Source organism: Hypanus sabinus, chromosome 30 (assembly GCF_030144855.1).
Source record: "Hypanus sabinus isolate sHypSab1 chromosome 30, sHypSab1.hap1, whole genome shotgun sequence".
Taxonomy (NCBI): Eukaryota; Metazoa; Chordata; class Chondrichthyes; order Myliobatiformes; family Dasyatidae; genus Hypanus; species Hypanus sabinus.
In genome coordinates this window covers 26077427-26098633 of record NC_082735.1, presented here as the reverse complement: position 1 = coordinate 26098633, position 21207 = coordinate 26077427, and the positions used below count along the sequence as shown (strand labels likewise).

Genomic DNA, 21207 nt, shown 5'->3' with positions numbered 1-21207 from the left:
GTGAGAAGAAAAGCGGAAGGTTGCCCCCCACCTTTTTATTCTGGCAATCTTCCTCCTTCTTCTCAGTCCTGAAGAAGGGTCTCAGCCTGAAACATCGACTGTCTGTTCACTTCTATAGATGCTGCCTGACCTGCTGAGTTCCTCAGCATTTTGTGTGTGTTGCTCTGGACTTCCAGCATCTGTAGGCTTTCTTGTGTTTGAAATTAATTTCCTGACTGTTTTTACTTCACTTATAAGCCACTCAAATAGCTATTAACTCAAAACGTTGGCTTCCAAATCAATGAATGACATTCTGAAATAATAAAAAGAGAATATTTGTATTATGTGTTTTTTGTACAGACATAAAGCTGTGTACCCCATTTTACGAGGTAACCTCTAACAAAAAGGGAAATATTGTGAACTGGGTATAAAAACAATAAATACTGGAACTGCTTGGCAGGTCCAGTAGAACCTGTGACAATTGTTACATTTCTGATCAATTACTTTTCATCTGATTGCAAGAAGATCAGCAACCTCAATCACCTTCAACCATCTTGTTTTTTTTCATAATTTTCTGATCGTATAGGAAAATGAGAGTCTTTCAATTCCGCACATAAAAGCACAAAAATAACGTTCAACAACTGGACCCAAGAACATCACATTTAGCAAATCAGAGGTCAATCAGTTTACCTGCATTTAATTATCGTACATTTGGCAGGGCCGCTATGTTACCATGCAATTTCCCAAACTCTTGCCTAAAAGATTATGATATTACACATTTCTACTTCACTGTTACTTCCTAGATTCATCTCACAAGTCAATCATTCATGTAGAGTATTTCACTAATGAAAACTTGTTGGTAGGCTTGGATTTTTGCAAACTTTGATAACATTGGAATAACAGTAAGTTAAAGATACAATGCAAGCACATTGACTTGCATAGATGCACAAGTGCTAACCTGTGACCATGCCTTTATCTCTTCCCCAAATAAAAGTACTCTATCCATAGCTACCAGCACATACTGTCTACAGTTCTCAGTAAAGCAGTCAACATAGTTAAAGATTAGAACTGGAGGACACAGGAGACCAGCCTTGCCTCCATAGACTTTGCCTACATTTCTCATTGCCGTGGTAAAGGAGAACACCAAATCAATTATCCCACCCGACATGGAAATTCTCCCCTCTTCCATTGGGCAGAAGGTGCAAAAACCTGAAAGCACATAACTCCAGGGTCAAGGCCAGCTTCTATCCACTTGTTATGACTATTAAACTTATCCCCTAGTATGATAAGATGCACTCTCAACCTCACAATCAACAACCTCATTATGGTTTGGCACCTTATTGTCTGTTTGCACACCAATTACTTTATCCAGCATTCTATTACTGTTTTATCTTGCACTGATGTACTATTTTAATGAAGTGATCTGTACGGCATGCAAAATAGTTTTTTTATACACACTGTACCTCAGTATATTTGACAATAATAAGCCAATTTAAATACCTTCTAATGCCCAAGCTGGCAACCAGATTGTTAGAATCAGGACAAATTTTCACCATTTGAGGATACAAACTGATTAACAATAATCAGAAGCATGCTCAGTACCTGAAAAACCAATTAATCTAAATGATTATCTGCAGCCCTTTCTTCCCTCCAGCCATCACTACGGCTACTTCCACTCTTCTCTCCTCCTCACTTGGATCCACCTATCACTTGTTAGCTCATGCTCCACCCCTTCCCATTGCCCATTTTTACTGGTTGTCGCCCCCTCTATCTCTCAGTGCGGATGAAAAGGTCTCAACCAAAACATCAAACCGTCCATTTCGTTCCACAGATGCTGCCCGTTCCACTGAGGCCCTGCAACACTGCACTGTTTTAAATTCAAAATAATTATTATTCCCCATTGGAAAAAACTCCCACTCTTTTTTTTAAATGCACAGAACATCATGCCCATGGGCAAAAGCGCAAACGCTTTATTTATACAAAGTTGCTGTAAACCTCAGAATTAGATTGCCAATCATTTTCTTCAAAAAAACTTTTAAAGTCCTATCATTTTTATCATAGCAAAATAGATTCAGTCGTATTTTTCAGTTGAATTTGACATCTTATCCATTGCAGTAATAAAACCATGATGATATTTTAAAAAGTATATTGTTGGTCATTTATAAGCAGGCAAGATAATCTTTTACTTTGTACATCTGCTTCAAAAATGTCAACACTCCCACAAGGGAGACCACAGTTCTGAATATTGGGATCATCCAGGCTTTAAATTCTTTATCCCGTGGGCACCCTGCACAGGCTCTGGGACAAAGTACATGGCACAATTGTGATTTATTCTGCTCGTTATCTTTCACTCTGAACACTGGAGGATGAAAATAGCACAAATAGAATTAAGAGGTGTCCATAATTTCAGGTCCCATTGATTGTCGCCATGGTGAGTACCAATTAGAATCAGATTCAGGTTTAATGTCACTGACATATGTTGGGAAATTTGTTGTTTTGCATGCAATACATTAAAAAGCTATAAATTACAATAAATATACATAACAAATTGAATAAGTATTGCAAAAGTGAGAAAAAAGTGAGGTAGTGTACATGGGTTCATTGCACATTCAGAAATCAGATGGCAGAGAGGAAGAAGCTGTTTCTGAACATTGAGTGTCTTCATGCTCCTGTACCTCTTTGATGCCAGCAATAAGAAGAGGGCATGCCCCCTGTCCTGACGACGGGTCTCGGCCTGAAACGTCGACAGTGCTTCTCCCTACAGATGCTGCCTGGCCCGCTGTGTTCCACCAGCATTTTGTGTGTGTTGTTGTTTGAACTTCCAGCATCTGCAGATTTCCTCGGGCATGCCCTGGGTGATGGGGGCCCTTAGTGATAGATGTCTCCTTTGTGAGGCATCTCAAAATGTCCTCAATACTAGAGAGCCAAGTGGCCCATGGTAGTGGTGATTGAGTTTGCAAATCTCTGCAGCTTTTTCCAATCCTGTGCAGTGGCCCCTCCACACCCAATGGTGACGTAACTAGCTGGAATGGTCTCTACAGTACATCCGTAGAAATCAGCTGGAGTTTTTGGTGAGATGTCAAATATCCTCCAACTCCTAATGAAATGTAGCCACTGACAAGCCTTCTTTGCAATTGCAGCAATATGCAGCATTGGGCCCAAAATAGATCTTTAGAGATGTTGACACACAGGAACTTGCTCACCCTTTCCACTGCTGATTCCTCCATGAGGACTACTGCATGTTCTCTTGACTTCCCTTCCACAAGCCTACAATCGATTCCACAATCGCACTGATGCCGAGTGTAACCGTTGTTGTGATAGCACTCAACCAGCTGATCTAGTTCACTCCTGCACGCCTCCTCACAATTGTCTGAGATTCTGCCAACAATAGCTGTGTCACCAGCAAATTTATCGATGGTGTTTGTGCTGCGCCTAGCCACATAGTCATTAATGCACTAAGCCAGCTTTGGTCCACTCTCCTAAGAAAATCTGGGCCGAGCAACAGAAACTTGGCATGTGCAAGAAACAAGGGAAGAGAAGAGAAGAGCTTCCTGATTTTGGTAAATGTGAACAACATTCAAGAGATACTCCCACTCCACAGAAGCTGTAATTGTATAGAACAGGGCCACACAGGAACAGGGCCCTTTGACCTATCAAATCTGTTTACCATGTCACCAATCTAACTGATCCCATCTGCTGGTAAATGATCTATATTCCCTCTATTCCCTACCTATTTATGAATGCATCCAAATGCCTCTTAAACATTGCTTTTGTATCTGTTTCCAGCATTTCTCCTGGCAGAGAGTTCCAGGCACCTACGATTCAGCATGCAAAAACAAAATGTCTTGCAAATCTCCTTTAAACTTTCCCCCTCTCTCTTCACACCTACACTCTCTGGAAGCTGATTTCCACTCTGGGAAAACGCCTGCCCAGCATCTTTTTGCCTCTCGTAATTTTGTATACTTCCGTCAGGTTACTCCTCAGCCTCTGAGAAAACGATCCAAGTTTGTCCCACTTCTCCTTATAGTCTACATATTCCATTTCAGGCAACATCACGGTGAAGCTCTTCTGCACCTTCTCCTAAGCTGGCCCATCGCTTCCATGGAGCATCGCGGCAGCCTGGTGGTTAGCGCAATGCTTTAGAGACTTGAAGTCAGAGAAAAGTACAGCACAGAAACAGGCCCCTTGGCCTATCTAGACCGTGCTGAGCCATTTAAACTGCCTACTCCCATCGACCTGTACCTGGACCATCGCCCTCCATATCCCGACCATCCATGTACCTACCCAAACTTCTCTTAAACACTGAAATCAAGCTCTCATGTACCACTTGTGCTGGCAGCTTATTCCACACTCTCATAAACCTCTGAGTGAAGAAGTTTCCCATCATGTTCCCCTTAAAATTTTCACTTCTTTTATAACAGTACAGGTGACCTGGTTTCAATTCCCAGCGCTGCCTGTAAGGAGTTTGTACGTTCTCCTTGTGACTGTGTGGGTTTCCTCCCACAGTCCAGAGATGTACCGGTTAGTAGGTTAATTGGTCATTGTAAATTGTTCTGTGATTAGGCTAGGGTTGAATCAGGGGATTGCCGGATGACATGACTCAAAGGATTGGAAGGACAATTCCACACTGTATACCAACAAACAACTAACTAACTAACTAAATAAATAAATAAATATTGTGGCCCAGAGAACTGTACACAGTTCTCCAAAAGTGACCTGGAGCATTACTTGTCAATTTTTATATTCAACATCCCAAATGATGAAGATAAACATGCTACAGAACCTCTTTACCACCTTATCCCTCCGATGCTGTCTCTTTCAGTGAACTGTAAACTAGCACTCCAAAATCCCGCTGCACATCAAAGTTCTAACAGTTCAGACATCCATTAGCACTATACTTTCCCTCTAGATTCCACCCCCCAAGATGCATCACTTCATGCTTGTCCAAATTGAGCTCTGTGTGCGATTCCTTCACCTAGATTTCCAACCTTTGGAAAAGGCTCCTTGGAAAGTGGGGTGTGTCAGGAATGGTCAGGAGGAAGAGTATAGGAAACTGATACAGGACTTTGTGATATGGTGCAACTCAAACTACCTGCGTCTCAATATCACCAAGACCAAGGAGATGGTGGTGGACTTTAGGAGACCTAGGCCTCATATGCCAGTGATCATTAATGGAGAATGTGTGGAGCAGGTTAAGACCTACAAGTATCTGGGAGTGCAGTTAGACGAGAAGCTAGACTGGACTGCCAACACAGATGCCCTGTGCAGGAAAGCACAGAGTCGACTGTACTTCCTCAGAAGGCTGGCGTCATTCAATGTTTGTAGTGAGATGCTGAAGATGTTCTATCGGTCAGTTGTGGAGAGCGCTCTCTTCTTTGTGGTGGCGTGCTGGGGAGGCAGCATTAAGAAGAGGGATGCCTCACGTCTTAATAAGCTGGTAAGGAAGGTGGGCTCTGTCATGGGCACAGAACTGGAGAGTATGACATCGGTGGCAGAGCGGAAGGCGCTGAGTAGGCTACGGTCAATCATGGAAAACCCTGAACATCCTCTGCGCAATACCATCCAGGGACAGAGAAGCAGCTTCAGCGGCAGGTTGCTGTCAATGCAATGCTCCTCAGACAGGATGAAGAAATCATTACTCCCCAACGCCATTCGGCTCTACAATTCAACCACCAGGGGCAAGACATGTTAAGTGCTGGGGTTAGGACTGAGCTTAAGTTACCACTCAATGCACTTTAGTAAACTATTTAAGAACTTTTTAAAAGCTATTTATTAATGCTTTTTGGGAGGGTGATTTTAGATGCATATCATATTGTACTGAGTTAAATATTGTATGTAATTAGTCTTGCTACAATAAGTGTATGGGACAATGGAAAAATGTTGAATTTCCCCTTGGGGATGAATAAAGTATCTATCTATCTATCTAGTCACGCCTGTGTTTTTTTGGTGACATAGGCAAGCGTACTAATCAGACCAGCTAGTTTTTCACCCACATCATTTGATAGAAAGGTCTCAGCACCGATCCTTGTGGAATACCACTGGTCACAGAGTCCAGCCAGAAAAGCATCTGTCCACCACTATGACCAGAGCAATTTTGTATCCAACTTACTAACTCAGTGTGGATCCCATGTGACTTAATCTTCTTAACCAGTCTGACATGAGGGGGCCAAGTCAAATGTTATATTAATCATCCAAACATCCAAAATGCCTTACTCTATGCAATCATCTTTGTAATCTCCTCAAAGTTCAAATTTATGAGACAGGACCTCCCCCACTATCCATAATAAGTCCATGTTTTTGGGACATCTTCTGCCATCCGATTTTTAAATGGACATTGACCCCATGAGCACGACCTCACCTTTTAAAAAAATATTTCTGTTTTTACAGTATTTTTAATTTAACAATTTTATATACACATACTTACTGCAATTGATTTATTTTTTCTTTATATTATCATGCATTGCATTGTACCACTGCTGCTGAGTTAATAAATTTCATAAAACATGCTGGTGATATTAAACCTGATTCTGATTTTGTTTTGCAACTGAGAGTATATACTGTCCCTAAGAATTTTTTCCAATAATTTCCCTACTACTGATAGAAAACGCACTGGCCTGTAATTTCCTGGATTATGTCCACTGTCCTGATAAGAATTGTGCCTTTTGAAATAACTTGCTAATTTACTCTGGAGTTTCCACCAACCTGATATCAAAAGTGATAACAGCTGGAGCCGACAGCACTTGATGTTATCTCGGAATGAGTCACATTCAGGACCCTCGAAGGTTTGGAGGACGGTCCTCACTTTCCTCAACCTTCCCACCGTCAACCCAATCCTTCGATACTGGCTCCAGTGAGACTGTGGCCCACCAACCCAACAGTTCAAATTTCAAGGTGTTGGGTGGAAATTCACTCCACGATCTCAGTAACCTCTGCGAGCAGAATGCCAAGTGGAGCAAATGCAATTAAATACATTCAGACAAGATGAAGATAATTTTGCTGAGCTCATTAATAAGTACAGACAGCACCTTTGAAACGGTGGCTAAGCGATGCCCAAAAAGAGAAATGAAGCTTAAATTTGAGGAGTGATCTGGTAAAAATTGAAATGCAATTGTTTCTCTCTGTGGCTGCTGCTGTATATCCATCACATGCAGTTTGTCACCTTTTCGTTAAATATCGGGCAGTAGTTGGGGGAGAGTGGTGGAGAGAGGGTGGAAGATGGATTTCCACAGAGAGTAATGCGTTTGGAACTAGAATCAGAGTTCCAGCACGTGTTTCACTGCACTAGTTCTGCACTGCAAAGAGCAAGCTTATTTTGATTTAAGTCGAACTATAAATATTGAACGGTTCTCATTCATGCCAAGTTTTAAATAATGATCAAACCACAAGGAGCTTTGCGCAAATATTTGCCAATCATTTTCATGTCCTCTGAATGCCGCCATTAAACAAAATTAAACTCGCACGCTGAGTCAAATACTATTTGGCAAAGGTTAATTCACCAGGATTTCGCTCCCTTGCTTCATCAAGGTGAGGCCTCCTGAAGGTGGAGGAGCAACACCTTATATTCCATCTGGGTACCCTCCAACCCGATGACGTGAATATCGATTTCTCCTTCCATTAAAAAAAAAGTTTCCCTTCCTCCTCCCCTTTTCCTCTATTTCCTACTCTGGCCTCTTACCAACTCCCACCTGCCTATCACTTCCCCCGGGTCCCCTCCTCCTCTAGTCCACTCGCCTATCAGAATCCTTCCTCCCCAGTCCTTTACCTTTCCTGCTTACCTTTCTTCACCTATCACCTTCCAGTTAGCCTCCCTCCACTCCTCCACCTCCCCCCACCCGCCTTCGTATTCTGGTGTCTTCCCCTTCCTCCTCTGTGCCGAAGAAGGGTCTCGGCTCAAAACGTTGACTGTTTATTCATTTTCGTAGATGCTGCCTGGCCTGCTGAATTTCTCCAGCATCTTGAGTGTTTTGCTATCCTGAACCCGCTTCAACTTCTATTGTTATTGCAAGATAAAACTGGCAGAAATAACTAGATTTTACATAGTCTTTCAGTAATACATAACTCACATATTATGGCCTGCATATGTTTTTGTTCTGGACAGATATACACTTCTAAGACGCTGCCTGCCACCCCATCATGGCGAGCAACTCACCAAAACAAATTAATTCTAACATTTAAGAGAATGGCTTAATTATGTTGTTCTGTGTTATAAAACGAAATAACGTTTCCAGGAAACGAAAGTGCCACCTAATCAGTTTCACAAAATTGGGTTTTAATCTGACTAGGAATTTGACCACGTTGGCTAAGAGGAGCTATTTAGGCTACCAGCCAGCATTTCCTTGTCCGTCCAACCTTCTATCTTCATGTTCAATAAACCATGCGAATTGTTTAATAAGTAACAGTTTTAAATATAGAAAATTAAAGTAACTTGATTAATGCCTCAAAACATTGCAGCCAGCAAAAAAAATAAAATGCTTAAGAAGTATTCTCCTAATTGGAACTTGCCCGTAACATTGAGAAATGACAAGTTAACCACATTTCCAGTAAAATGTCTGGGAATGACTATATAAAAAATAAAATATAAAAATTGTGTCATCCACCTGAAAGCAGTAAAAAAAATAAATTTTCTCAGTACAGTCCTCACCAGGACAGAGATGTATCTCATCACCCTGAAATATTTTTATAGTTGAAGCTTAATCACTTCAAAAAACTGAGCAAAATCTGGGTTTAGAAAGATCCCATACACCAATGTGGAAATAACAAAATTTCTTAGCAACAAACACAAATAAATGCTTGAGGACTGTTTAATCCTCACCAGAGGCAACATCTATAGGAGGAATAAATAGTTGAGGTTTCGGAACAAAGATCCTTCATCAAAGTCAGAATCAGGATTAATATTATTAGCATATGTCGTGAAGTTTGTTAACTTTGTGGTAGCAGTACAATGCAATACATAACAAATATCAAAAAAATAAATTAGAGTATATGTGTGTATTAATAGTTAAATTAAAATAAGCAGTGCAAAATCAGAAATTTTAAAAGTAGTGAGGCATTGTTCATGGGTTCAATGTTCATTTAAAAATTGGATGGTAGAGGGGAAGAAGCTGTTGTTGAACCGAGAGTGCAGGGGAGATTTACAAGGATGTTGCCTGGATTGGAGAGCATGCCTTATGAGAATAGGTTGAGTGAACTTGGCCTTTTCTGCTTGGAGCAACAGAGGATGAGAAGTGACCAAATAGAGGTGTATAAGGTGATAAGAGGCATTGATCGTGTGGATAGTCAGAGGCTTTTTCCCAGGGTTGAAATGGCTAACATGAGGGGCCATAGTTTTAAAATGCTTGGAAGTAGTTACAAGAGGGATGCCAGAATTAAGTTCTTTATCCCCCACACAGAGAGCGGTGGGTGCATGGAATGCACTGCCAGAGGCGGGTACAATAGGGTCTTTTAAGAGACTCTTCAATAGGTACATGGAGCTTACAAAAATAGAGTGCTATGCAGTAGGGAAATTCTAGGCTGCTTCTAGAGTAGGTTACATGGTCGGCACAACATTGTGGGCCGAAGGGCCTGTCATGTGATGTAGATTTCTATGTTCTATGAACCGCTGAGTGTGTGCCTTCAGGCTTCTGCACCTCCTTCCTAACGGTAACAACAAGAAGAGGGCTTAGTGTTGTCACTTGAGGGACAAATACGGCCAGTACCTTTACAAACACTTTAATCAGTTCCAAGGGTGGTTAAGCATCTGAACAATGCCACTGACACTATGGTGTTATCCTAAACTTAGTGCCACATTGCTGAAGTGGAAGTTGGGGCCACAGCCCTCCAACACAGAGGCGAGAGGATTATTAATAAACTATGGCTGGCAGATTGAATCAAGTGCAACATACACTGACCAGGGCAGACTGTTGGATAACGTGCATCATCTCTACAACATAAGTTTACAGAAAAAGGTGAGAGTATGACAGAGCTACAGCAAGAGTCGGATCTTTTAAACAGAATATTAACTTAATTGTTCAGTCGTACGTACATCCGTCAAAATAACCTCTTGACAGCTATGCCATCAATCCCTCAGAGAATCCTGTACGGATCAGCTGGGTCATCTCTTATTTTTCTCTATCTCTAGTGAGAAGGTCTTCCTAAATAACCACATCCAAATGTTTTTCAGTGTGGGGACTGTGGGAGAAAGAGTGGCGGCTTGGAGTGGAGTACAAGGGCGTTAACTTTGACCATCTACGAAGTGCCATCACTGAAAGGATAACTGTTCTCACGTGGAGTGATGCAAGATTCTTATTACTCTATCAATTAAAACAGCTGGCTCTGTCACTGAACTATAACTACAGATGTAATAGAAGGAAAACATTGTACTGACCCATGCAACACATCAAGGAGACCAAGCTTGCATTTAGCTCGCTGTCACTATTGTAGAGACCCCACATGTTTGCAGCGCGCAATGCCGACATGATTTGCTTTCCTGCAGCAAGCTTATAACTTCAGAGCGGTATGTAACTGTTATGATGTAATTAGCCAAGCAAGCTTCAAGGAGTCGTAAACCCGCTTTCTGAAAAGTCCAACGTGAATTTGCTCATTTCCTCTTCTGCCCAAGCCGCCAAACTTAGAAGCCTATATTTAGGCTGACTGTCCCCGATGCCTGCGGGAAATATTCAAACTTCAAATCCAGAACAGTAGAGGCAAAATGTTCTGCAGATTTGCAGAGGCAATTTGAAATTATAGCAGCAGAGGTGAAGCGAAGATCTGTCCCCTAGTAAGGAGTACAAACTGCCACTTGCATCAGTACGGTTAGTGCAATGTGTTAAAAATTCCACAGAGGCTTGTTCCAGTCGCCCTGGGTGCCAAAAAGATTAGTCATATCAAGAGAGTTGTCTTCATTTTTCTCTAATAATTAATTTTCCAGTGACCCACAATATTGAGCTGAATCAGACATACAGGAATGCGCACAAGCTGAAACCATTTCCCTTTTTTTTCTCCCTTGCTTCGCTTTGATAGCATGGGCGAACAGTTCAGAGCTATAAATATCTCCCACAGCTCTGGTATTTAGGCAGCAAGCCTTTAATCCAGTATGGTAATAATTTCCTAACTTCTCTGTGCTGTGTTCACCTGCGAATGCTGCAGTATCTCTGCTGCATTGCTCCCAGTGCACTGCTCAGATCAGCCTCCTCAAAACATGGCAGTCAGACGTCATTTCCTCAAAGCTGATAATGATTCACAGAATTACTGAAGCAATGAATCTAACCGAATTGATTCAAACACAACAGGCACCAGATAGTGTTAACTAAAAACATGCAGTTAGAAACCAGCAACATGCTCATCCTTTTCCTTCTATTTCTTTGTAAGAATTAAGGTTGTACGGTATCATGCAAGTTTCATAATGCTGTCAATTTTACAGCCAAACAAAATTCACCTGAAAAAGTCCCTTTCTCTTACGAATCTGCACACCTTCCACCACCAAGGGGGAATGTGACTGGCAGAATTTAAAAAAGGCCACACAGTCTATCTGAATGTTTGAAAGAAATTCTGCACTGAACACACAGAGTGCTCCGCACCCCTTAGATGAAGAGGAATCTGAGGAAGTCCAACAATACTTTTTCCACAGGCTTTTTTTGTATTGTGGTCAATCCCATACATGCAGTTAAAATGCAATTTTTATTTAAGAACTGGTAGAACAATTCTAATTTAAGAGAGAAATTTTATGAGACTCAAAATAAACATGCTACTGAAATCCTTCAGAATTCTAGTCTTCCCTGAGCTGCCCTTTCCTAGGGTAATTATTTCCCACTTTCTAGGTCAGATCAACTATTAATGGCATCGGCGGGTCAGTGATGGAATAAGTGGGTGAGGTACACCAAGGCCCAGACTAACATTCTGGATGAGCAAATTCAAACATTATTACCATGGCAGCCAGAGGATTTAAATTCAATTCATAATGAACAATGAAACTAAAAACAAAATCTAACCTTACTGATAACAGAATGAGCATCCCTTATCCAAAATGCTTAGGGCCAGAAGTGTTTTGGATTTTTCAGATTTTGAAATACATCATGAGATAGGTTGGGTTTGTTGTCATTTCCCACTTTGAATTTGTGTGCTACCGGTAAGCATTCATCACACATAGGTACATAACAGTAAAAATTATTACAAACCATTAATGTAATGAAAATATAATGTGTGCAGGGTATCAAAAGCAGCATCGGGAGAATACCTGAATCAGCTGTTCAACAACAAACAGCAGCAGGCTCTCAGTCTCCACCTACGTTGCCGTGTTTTGATTAAAAGGTTACAGTACACTGTATTTGTACTTGACTTTTTTTAGGTTTTATTTAAGGTATTAAAACAATCAGCAATGTCAACTTGTTCGGGTGCTAGGTATTTTTTTAAAAATTAATGCCATGCATTTTCTTAAATTTCTGCAATCAGCCTGCTGAATATTAACAATCATGTTCAATTTTCAGTTCATGATAGATCTTTACTTGTTTCATGACCAGCGTACTGTTAAGCGACAAATGTTCACTCTGACTCCGACGATACATGATCGTCATCTTCATTTTTTGCTTTATGCAGAGTTTTTCTATTTTTCCATTAACTTCTGTTCATTACATATATGAGGTCCCATCTCAGAAATGTCTGTGCAACACAGAGACCTGTGCATCATCTGAGAAGCTTCCTTATGTCTTGTGGAATTTTTCATTTGTAGTATCACGGTAAAAAAAAATTTGGATTTCGGAGGTTTTTGGATTTTGGAATTTCAGATTAGGGGTACCCCACCAGTATTAGTCTTGAAACTGCCAATTTGTCATTTAAAAACTCAACTGTTCATGAATGTCCCTGTTAATGGTGGGGAGGTGGGGCAAGTGAAACGCTGCCTAATCTTCTGAGTATTTGCAGAACTTTGTTATTTTGTATTTCCATCATCTGCAGATTTTCTTTCACTTCCGGCCACACCTGCAGAAATGTGGTCAACTTCCAACTACTCTCTGAAACCTACACAGCTGCATCATAACCACAGTGCTAAAATATAATTTAATAACTGAATAGTTTAACCAAAACACCAAATACAGACACAAAATCTCTACCAACCCAATCTGCTTTGCAAAGTCATCCTCACAAGATTTCATTTGGTAATGTCAGTGAAGGTAAGAATAGCCTTACATTCAAATTATACTTCATATTGTGAAGGATACCTCCATCACAATCCCTGGATATGTCCTCTCCTATCAGCAGGACAAACCAGCCAGAGAGGGCATGTACTAGTATACATTTGATGTGGTGCTGAGGATTCTGAGGGTGCACCGCAAGTCCTCATGAATTTGCAAGGCAAAAGTGGGCGAGAAAGCCTAATCATCAGCAGCACCTTCCTTCAGCTGATGTTGAGCATTAGACACAGTGCTGAAAGCAGCAAGGGACAGAATTAGGGTTGGGGAGGAGACTTCAATGTCTGTCTCAAAGCGTCTAGGTAGCACCATCTTTGACCACATCCTGGATCTGCAGAAGGTAACAACACAAACCAAAGTAAGGGATAACATCTTTCAGCATTGGAAATCTACCGTGCTGAACCTATACTCAGTGGCCACGTTGTTAGTTACCTCCTGTACTGAAGAAAGAGGCCTCTGAGTGTGTGGGTGTGGTCTCCTGCTGCTGTAGCCCATCCACTTCAAGTTTCGACATACTATGCATTCAGACATGTTCCTCTGCACACCACTGTTGTAAGGCATAGTTATTTGAGTTAGTGTTGCCCTCCCTGTCAGCTTGAACCAATCTGGCCATTCTCTCTTATTAGAAAGGCATTTTCACCTACAGAGCTGCTGCTCACTGGATGATTTTTCTTCTTTTTTTCTCCCCCGCATTATTCTCTAAACTCTAGAGACTGTTGCGTGTGAAGAATCGCAGGAGGTCAGCAGTTTCTGGATTCTCAAACCATCTCTTCTGGCACAAACAATCATTCCACGAATAAAGTCACTTGGGCCACATTCCCAAATCTAATGCTTGATCTGAACAGCTGATCCTCTTGACCATGTTGGCATGCTTTTATGCATTGAGTTGCTACCACACGATGGGCTGACGAGAGATTTGCATTAACGAGCAGATGGCCGGATGTACCTAATAAAGTGGCCACTGAGTGTATTTCACCTTACTTGTGACCCCAGCAATCACCAATGACAGATTACCTGTCTGACTGCACAGGTGGAAGCGACCAGCACAATACCCTTGTGGAGGCAAAGCTCCATCTTCACTGTTTCACACTATGCTGGGCGCTACATCAATACAGATCTGGTAACCCAATCAAAACTGGGCACTAGGGACCATCAGAAATGTACACCGCATTAACCCAGAACCTTATGGCCTGGTACACCTCACTCTATTCTTAAAACCACAATAGATGACTTTTGCTCACCAAGGGCTGCAGAAGTAATGGCAGGTAGGTGCCAAACAGAAGCTGCAATACAAACAACAACACACACAAAATGTTGGTGGAACACAGCAGGGCAGGCAGCATCTACAGGAGAAGCACTGTTGACGTTTTAGGCCGAGACTCTTCGTCAGCTGCAATACAACATGCTTTATGCTAAACTGCACAATGGTGTCAAGTAGATTCAGGTAAATGATTCCACACCAATGGCTCAGATCAATGTTCTACAGTCCTGCTATATCAAGCCACGCCATGAACAGTTGTGGACACTTAAATATCCAACAGAGAAGACTCCAAGAGCATTTCCATGCTCAATAATGGGGGGTGGCAGTAGGTAATGCTAAACATAAAAGAAGTATTCATAACCACGAGTAACACACACAAAACGCTGGAGGAACTCAGCAGGTCAGGCAGCATATATGGAAATGAAAAAGGCCAAAGAACCTCAACAGGAACTTCATTCATGACCATGATCAGCCAGAAGTGCTGAGTGGATCAGGTAGATTTTCTCTCAAAGTCCTCACAATTACAGAAGCAAGGCTTCAGCCCATTCAATTCAGTCCACGCAATATCAAGGAACAGCCAAACTGCTGGAATCAAAGGCTACAAAGCCAGGCAAGGTTCAGGCGAGGTACTGATGGCTTGAACTTCTTCAGGCAAGCTGCTCCAGCATTGTAGCTATAAACACTGACATCTTCTCAAAAGTGGGAAGTTACCCAAGTAATCCGTTCTTCATGGCGCTAAGGATTTCTTTGGAGATGCCTCTCCTGGCTGGTGGTCAGAAGGCCAGTGTTTTAACTTGCTTTTAAAGATTAGCTTTATTGTCATGCGTATGCTGAAACATCAAAGCATACAGTGAAAAGCGACGTTTGTATCAAATCAAATTAGCGAGAATTGTGCAAGTGTTGTCATGCTTCTGGCACCAACACAGCATGCCTATAACTTACTAACCCCAACGCATCCATCTTAGGAATGTGAGAGGAGAGTGGAACGTCAGGCAGAAACCCAGGTGGTAACAGGAAGAATATACAATCTCCTGTCAGACAGTCGCAGGAATCAAACCCCAGCCGGCAAATGCTAACTGCTATGCTACCGTGTCACCCATACTGCCATTCCTATTGCTGATACCCTTCTATTTCACCACAGAGCTTCTTTTGCCTCCACAATGATAAATGGAATTCGACAAACCACATTGTGCTCGATCGTTTTGCTCCTAATTATTTTCATCTAATACCATCTTCTCATCCTCTTTCATATTATTATTCCATTTGTTCCTTCTTTATGACTTTTTTCAGTTGCCTTCTGTTGGTTTTTAAAAGATTCCCACTAATTGCCCACTAATTTTTGCTCTATTATATGCCCTCTCTTTGGCTTTTGTGTTGGTGTTGACTTCTTTTGTCAGCCATGTTTGCATCATCCTGCCTTTAGAATACTACTTCTTTGAGATGCATCTATCCTGGGCTTTCTAAATTGCTCCCAGAAATTCCTGCCATTGCTGCTCTACCGTCATCCCTGCTAGTGTTTTCTTCTAATCAATTTTGCCCAGCTCCTTCCTCATGCCTCTGTAATTCCCTTTACTCCATTTTAATACTGATACATCAAACTTTAGCTTCTCCTTCTCAAATTGCAGGGTGAATGCAATCATATTATGATCGCGGTCTCCTAAGGGTTTCTTTACCTTAAACTCTAATGAATTCCAGTTCGTTGCTCAACACCCAATCCAGAAAAGTTGATCCACCAAGTGGGCTCTCCCACGAGCTGCTCTAAAAAGCCATCCCATCAGCAATCTACAAATTCTCCCTCTTGGGATCCAGCACCAACCCGATTTTCCTACTCTACCTGTAGATTGAATTCCCCCATGGCTATTGTAACGTTACCCTTTTGATACGCATTTTCTATCTCTTGTTGTAATTTGTAACTTCTTTGCTACCATTCAGAGGTTTGTATATAACTCCCATCGTTAACCCTTTTAACCCTTGCAGTTTCTTAGCTCAACCCACAACGATTCTACACCTTCTGATCCCATGTCACTTCTTTCTAATGATCTGATTTCATTTTTTTAAACCAACAGAACCACCCCACCCTCACCCCTTCTGCCTACCTGTCAATCTTTTCGATGCAATGTGTATCCTTGTAAGCTCCCAGCTATAACCTTCTTTCAACCATGATTAAGTATGCCCACAACATCATACATGTCTATCTGTAACTGTGCTCGAAGTTCATCTACCTTATTCTGTATACTGAGTGCACTCAAATATAACACCTTCAGTCCTGTGTTCACCCTTTATGATGTTGCCCGCCTTTACATTGCAACTCATCCCTTTGATTGCAATTTTGCCCCATCATCAGCCTGGCTTTGCTAGGAGTCTCACTACACCCTGCCTCTGCTTGTAAACCAACTGCTCCATCCTCAGCCCAATCCACCTGCCAAATTAGTTTAAACCCTCCCGAACCACCCTAGCAAACCTGCCTTCAAGGATATTGGTCCCTTTTGTACAGCTCATACCCCACCTGCAGAAGAGATCCCAATGATCCAGAAATCTGAACTCCTAACCCCTGCACTAGTTCCTCAGCCACTCATTCATCTGCCAATCATTTTGATTCTCTGAATAAAAGGACCACTTCTTCATAGGTAATAATGTTATGTACATTATTTTTAACCCTCCAAGCTCAGCAAGACATCTGAACTCAAGTGAAAATTATGTTATATTTACTTCCCTTATCTTAGTATTACTTACTTCAACTTCCATTAATAATTGGGAATCAATTTGCTTTCTGAATAATAAATAGCTGCTGAAATATTAAGAGAAGCTCAAAACAGAAGGAAATTTCCCCGTGACAGAGAAGAGCCAACAAACTATTTCTTAGTCACAGTCCAGACAAGGAAAACAGATAATATTGTAACACTTGCTTCTCATCTGCAATTATTGAGGAAAAAGTTAGGAGCTCTTAAAAACAAAACAAACAAAAAGATTCCTGATACTTTAGATATATTAGTTGGCATCATTTTGACACTAGGTAAGAAAGCTGAAAATTCAAAGACTTGAACACAAAATAGGCAAGCAGACCAACAAAGTCTTCATCAAGTCATCTCCCAAACTTACAATATCTGGTATTTATGCAAAGGAAAGAAAGAAGACTTATTGGAAGATAAACACCATCATGTTTCCTGAAAATCACACACTGTTTGATTTGGGAAAGTGTGACAATCCTTCAGGAGGTTGAACTTCCAAGAGGACTATGAAACAACTTTATCCAAAGTATTGCAAGTGGTCCAAATTTATCATGGCATTCTCGGTGGGTGGCGGAGTTGTGGGGGGGAGGTTTGGATGGATAGCAAATGCTGGCCTTACCAACAAAACCCACATCCTAATATGCATAAAAACTGGAGAACATCGCAGTTTGGAAGAATTGCTAAATAAAGACCTTGTATATTCTGGTGGAATTAAAAGATGCTATTCAGCACGTCCACAATTAACTAAAAAATTCTTATCTTCGGCTCAGTCAAACTTACCTGTCAATCAACATCGCTCTTAGCAAATTGTCTGGCCACGATACTCTTTTTCAACCCTAAGAAACAGATCCTCTCTAATTCCCAGGGTTGAAGAGTCTAATACCAGAGGGCTTAAGTTAACAATTCAAAGTTTCAAGGGGAATGTGAGGGGTAAGCATTTTACTCAAGAGAGTTATGGCTGCCTGGTATGGTGGCAGAGGCAAATACATTAGAGGCTTTTAAAAGACGTTTGGATAGGCACATGGATATGAGGAAGATGGAGGGATATGAACATGTTATAGACAGGAGGGATTAGTGTTTGGGTGTTTTTGATTTGCTTTTTAGCTGGTCTAGCACAATATTGTGGCCCAAATGGCCTTTTTCTGTGCTGTTCTAAGTTTTCTATGATGGCTTTGCTGACTGTGAGAAGTTTTCCATCTGCAAACTGGTGATTTAACACTCCTCTGATTCCACATCAAAATTATTTCATTAGCTATAAATACTTTTGGGCATGTAATGATGTGAAAAATTCCATACAAATACAAGTCTTTTGTTTAATTTTAATAAAGTTGGTTTAGAAAGTGTTTCATAATAGGATTATGCCATAGCAACCAGAAGATTAAGTTGCAAATCTTGGCCCATTAATTTCTTGGAACATTTTGTTTTTTTTTAATGTGGCCTCACAGAAAGGACTGACCTTTATTAATTTTTATTAGCTGCTTTTGGGGAAGTGTTGCTGATTTGCCTTCTTAAACCACCAAAGCCTTGCTTCATTCCACTCTATTGATGTTATATTCTGAAATACTGCACAAAATGGAAGAGTGACACAGATGCTTTGTTTATCCTATAGGTAAATTACTGACGTAATTCTCTTAAAAATGGCCATGTTGTTTTTTTAAAAAATGATATACACCATGGAATAGACCCTTCCAGCCTTTTAATCTGCGCCACCCAGCAATCTCCCAATTTAACCCTAGCCTAATCAGGGGACAATTTACAATGACCAATTACTCTACCAGCCAGTACATCTTTGGACTGGAAGAGGAAACCAGAGCACCCAGAGGAAACTCACGCGAAGAACGCAGAAATTCCTTACGGCAACAGCGGGAATTGAACCCAGGTCACTGATATCGTAAAGAATTGTGCTAACCACTATACCAATGTGTGGCCTCACTACAGGCACCACTGAATGGCTATGAAGGAGCACAAAGTGGCAGTGATTAATTAAATATATATCTGCATTCTATTAACATCCCTTTAGGTAACTTTGCGGTGAGGCCATAAAGACTCATTACAACTACTCAGTTTTTTTCCCCAGGGATCTGTCCCAGGTCAAGAATCTATATTTAAAGTGACAACATAAACATCAAACTTCTGATCAGTTACAAATATTGATGAATTATAAATGCTCTGTGAGAATCAAAAACACTTGTTCAGTTGCACTAAGAGACGAGCATCTAAATCCTCCAAGAAAACAATGAAGGATACTTACCTTGATTCCGGATAAATATATCAATAATCTGAGCACATGTTCCTTTGCTTATTTTTATTCAATTTTCAAAAACAAGTAATGATAATGAAGTACTGGATTTCCATTTAACTAGCTTTGCTAGGCACCATATTCCCAGAATGCTTCAGGTTACTCACGCCAATGTGACAATTCTTTTCTATCAACTGAACATTATGTGCAACTGCTCCCTTTAATTGGTAGGAGTCATTTCCCCTCTCTTGTTGGGAAACAAAAAGTTGCAAATGTTGACCTCAGTTCTAAAAATCACAGCAAACCACATTCTCTTCAACATTAACTATACTTTTTCCAAAACGACCTTCGTCACTGGACTGAATAGAAATGATCTTCACTTGCATCATGGGCAGTTAAGAACATTTAAATGTGTACCCAAGAATTCAGGAAGAAAATATAAATTTTCTACATTTTTCAGTTGAAGTCAGATCACTCATTCATAATTTATTAATTGATATTTTTTTTTAATTCCACCCAGAATAACATTATAAATTTTGAATAATTGTGATTTGAATACGTAATGATACCAGCACTGAAGTGTTTCACACAAAATAGATTTTCGATTCCTCTTTCACTTTGTACCATTGCTGCTGCCTGGTCCCAAGAAGAGGAATGGAAGTAAATGGAGCTCTGATACATTTCACTGCACACAGTTCACGACGACGCACAGGAACAGCGTCAACAGAGTAAGGAAAATAGGCATCATATATGCAAGGTTCAAAATTTATTTGAAATACTTAATACCTGCTCCAGGTGGAGTCATTCACTACAGGATGGAGAATACTCACCTTTTCTGCCTACATTACGTCTGCAATAGAACCAGTGGGCAACAATGCTGAGAAAATGTCCAACTACAAACAATGCAGGCAATAACAAGGAAGAGCTGCACACTGTCATTTCATCACCAACAATTCGCCTTGGAAACAAGAAGCTGGCTGCAATAGATTCTTCTCCGTTTATGCGTCTGCACTGAAAGTTAGGTAATTTATTTTCTTCAGCCCTTCAGGGAAATAACCACGGCAGCTTCCTGCGTGCAGATATTTCCGACGCTTAACCGACTTTTGAAATAAATAACTTTGGAAAATGGCTTAGTTGAGCAAGTTTCTACAGGCCTCCCAACTCAGTCACTTTACAATTTTATAACTTTACAAAGTGCAAGGATACCAATGAATTGCAAGTTCTGGTGAAAAGAAAACGGATTTTTCTTCCAACCACACCAATTTGCTTGTTTTGGTTAGTCTGGCCAGATGACTAGCAGGGGACAAATGCAATTAGTAACAAGTTAGAATTTGCAGGAATTCAATGTGAAGGTTTATTGACTGCATTAAACAGGTATTTAGAATGTAGAAGTGGTTGTGTGGTTACACAAAATACCAGCAGTGCATCTGAAAACTAACCATGTGCTGCGGATGTTATCTCAGTAGACAGATAGTTCAACATAATAGACAAAGATTCAAAGATTTGGGCTCTGAGCCTATTCGAACTAGAGTTTAGAAGAATGTGTTGGGGAAGGAGAATCTCATTGAAACCTATCAATTATTCAAAGGCCTGGATAGGGTACACATGGAGAGGATGTTTCCTTTGGGTGGGGGGGGGGGGGGGTTAGAAAAAAGAGACTTTGGGACTCAGAATAAAAGGGCATACCTTTAGAACAGGGATGAGGAGGAATTTCTTTTGCTGGATGCTTGTGAAGCTGTGGAATTCATTACGCAGATGACTGTGGAGGCTAAGCCATTGGGTATATTTAAAGAGAAGGATGATAGACAAGGGCATCGAAGGTTACAGGGAGAAGGCAAA

At 40.9% G+C, this 21207-nt stretch overlaps 1 protein-coding gene across 1 annotated transcript in view; it reads right to left on the bottom strand.

Annotated features, from left to right (window-relative positions):
• Window positions 1–21207, bottom strand: part of LOC132383464 (microtubule-actin cross-linking factor 1-like) — a 509885-nt gene that overhangs the window by 351389 nt on the left and 137289 nt on the right. The gene's annotated exons all lie outside the window — the stretch shown is intronic.